Here is a 3,111-nt window from a genome sequence, read left to right as displayed (position 1 = left end):
GGGCTAATTTCTCGGGTGAGTCATGCTGGTGTCTCACCCCCCAACATCCCACAGACACCTCCTCCAGAATGACCCCCAGGATTTCTCTGCTCAACATGGGAAAAGCTGAACTGCCCCCTTCCTTCCTCCCCAAACCCACTTCTCTGCTGAGTTCTCTGTCATACAGGTGACACAGGGGTTCCCTCCTCTAAAGGTGTGGTTCTCCAATTTGCCCTTCCTTCTTCTCTCCAATCCAATAAATCATTATATTTTGAAGATCAAGTTGACTGAATTTTCTATTGGATGTGGGGATTGAGGGAAAGAGAAGAGCATGGATGGTGCCCCGATGTTTCTCCCAAGAACCTGGAAGTATGGGGATGAGTTTCAATGATGCAGACAGATTGGTTTGGAGGGTGATGTTCTTTCTGAGCAGCCACTTGATAGCGACTGGGGCTGTCAGTGAGAGAGCTGGATATGAGAAGAGGGGTCCAGACTGGAGACATGAACATGCACAGACAGTGTAGGTAATGACACCTGATGAAGTCAGAAGAGGTCTGATGGCACATGGAGGAGAGAAGGCACAGGCAACACGTTGTCTCTGGTGATCTTGACAATAGTCATCTCATGGTTGGTGGGAAATGTGTGAAGATGTGACCTTGCTGCCTCGGGAGAGGCTGGAGGAGGGCGATGGGAAAGGTGGTTACAGACAAGACTTTGAGGAATTTGGGTGCAAAGAGGGACAGAGGAATGGGTCTGGTGAAGGGGGACTTGCTCTGGTGCTTGTCTGCATCCCCCAGCGGGGCTCACTGAATCCCCACCTGTACTGGTTTCCTGGGGCCACTGTAACAAATGACCACACGCTCAGTGTCTTGAAAAAGGAAATTTATTTTCTCAGTTCTGGGGGCCAGAAATATGTGTAGATAGAAAAAATACCTTCTCCCTCTGCCCTTCTATGTTCTCAACTGAATTGAGAATTGCAACAAAGAAAGATTAGGTGTCGCATCTTGCGGTAAAGTGTCCTGAGCACCATGCTCCAAAACCAGTTTTTCTGGCAGCAGTCAGGGTGTTGGTTGGGATGCACTCGCTCCAGAATCCATACTTTGCTTCCTCCAGGTGATGTGGCTGCCGGCTCTCCCTGGCTTGTGGCTGCATGACTGCTCTGTCTCTGTGGTCACATTGTCTCATCCTGNGCAGCTGTCCCCACGGTGTCTCGTCCCCCAGTGATTCTCCCCTTGTCCCTTGGCTGCACCAGGAGAACAGGGCATCAGCCACATGGAGGAGCCCAGCAGGTCCCTCATCATCCATCTCCTGACGACTCCTCCAGCTTGTCTTTTTATTTCCCTTTGATACCTTTAATTTACATGTTTTTGAACAGGTGGTATAGTCGTTGGGCAAAAATTCAAAATGTACAGCACAGTCTGTCCTCAGATGCCCAGTAAATTGCCAGGAAGTGAGCAGTGTCCCCACGCTGCTCTGAGCTTTGGTTTCTTTGCCTAAAGGATAAGAATCTCTTGACATCATAGGACCGACGTCCTTATTTCTCTCTGTGCCTGTGAGTTGTTCCCATTTCTGGATGGATTCTAGCTGTGTACACATCTTCAGTGGAGAACCAAGGCATTAACTTTTTGTCTGAATGGTATTCCATTTACAGACATATCACATTTTTTTCATTTATTGATCAGTTGATGGAAGTTTGAGTTGTTTCCACTTTTTGGCTGAGCTGCTGTGAACATTGGTGTTCCTGTTTTTGTGTGAACATATGTCTTCTGTTTACTTGGGCATAGAGTTGGGAGTGGAATTGCTGGGTCAAGTGGTGATTTCTATAATTATTTTTTGAGGACATGCCAGACTGTTTTCCACAGTGGCAGCATTATTTTCCATTCCCACCAGCAATGTATGAGGATTCCAATTTCTCCACCCAATTACCAACTCTGTAGTTCCCCTTACAAAGAAATGAGAGGCTACTAATGAGTATGAAGAGCCATTTCATCGTGGCTCTGAATTACATTCATGTAACGATAATGCTGTCTCTCATTTTTTTATGGGTTTATAGGCCATCTGTGTGGATTCTTTGAAGAATTATTTTTTTCAAGTCCTGTGACCATTTTTTTAATTGTGTGATTGGCTTTGTGTTTTTAGTTGTAAGAGTTTTTTTATATATGCTGCATACTAATCTGAGTAGCAAATATTTCCCCCCATTAAATGGGTTGGCTTTTTACTGTCTGCATAATGTCAATTGATAAACAGAATGTTTCACAGGAGGACTTCCAAGTTGTGTATTTTTTTCTGATGCAACTGCTAAAAGGTCAGGACATGGGTTGGGGTGAGTGCATGGGTGGTCCTACAACCAGTGTTGCAGGAAGGTCCGGAGAACAATGTCCAGAGTTCTAATTAGAGAGGAAGATACACAGGACTGCAGTTGAGCAGGTAATCTGGTTTGTCTCTAGTTCCTACAGGGAAATCAGGGCCCAGGGCAGAGGTGGTGCTGGTGGCCATTGGGGAAGTGGCTGTCAAGACCCTGTTCCTCCTTCTCTGCCTCATCGATCTCATGTGAGTTCTGCCCAGTGAGGGGAGGCATGGGGAGGGCAGGGGGCATGTGACTGAGTCCCAGAATCAGGGCTGGAATAACCTGAATGAGTTATGGATGGGCACAGTAGAAGGTGAAGTGGTGGTGAATGAGGACTCCACATGGGCAACCATCGTGTGTGCCCAGTCGGCGAGTGTCCAGGATGGAGGTACCTGCTATGCTCAAGGTGGTCTGTGTGGCAGGACCTGCCTTCTCCCACCTCTGACTTACCCCAGATCCTGAACAGGGAACAGGGGACTGGGTCTGCTGTGCACTGCACCCTGATCCAACCAGACTGAAAGACCCTGGTCTCTTTTCTTAGAGTGAGGTATCACAAGAGGAACAGGACCACATCCACAAGGGACATGGAGGATGCAAATGCCATCCCGGGCTAATTTCTCGGGTGAGTCATGCTGGTGTCTCACCCCCCAACATCCCACAGACACCTCCTCCAGAATGACCCCCAGGATTTCTCTGCTCAACATGGGAAAAGCTGAACTGCCCCCTTCCTTCCTCCCCAAACCCACTTCTCTGCTGAGTTCTCTGTCATACAGGTGACACAGGGG

This window comes from Hipposideros armiger, unplaced genomic scaffold, assembly GCF_001890085.2.
Source record: "Hipposideros armiger isolate ML-2016 unplaced genomic scaffold, ASM189008v1 scaffold_1842, whole genome shotgun sequence".
NCBI classification, from domain to species: domain Eukaryota; kingdom Metazoa; phylum Chordata; class Mammalia; order Chiroptera; family Hipposideridae; genus Hipposideros; species Hipposideros armiger.
This window is presented reverse-complemented; position numbering follows the sequence as displayed.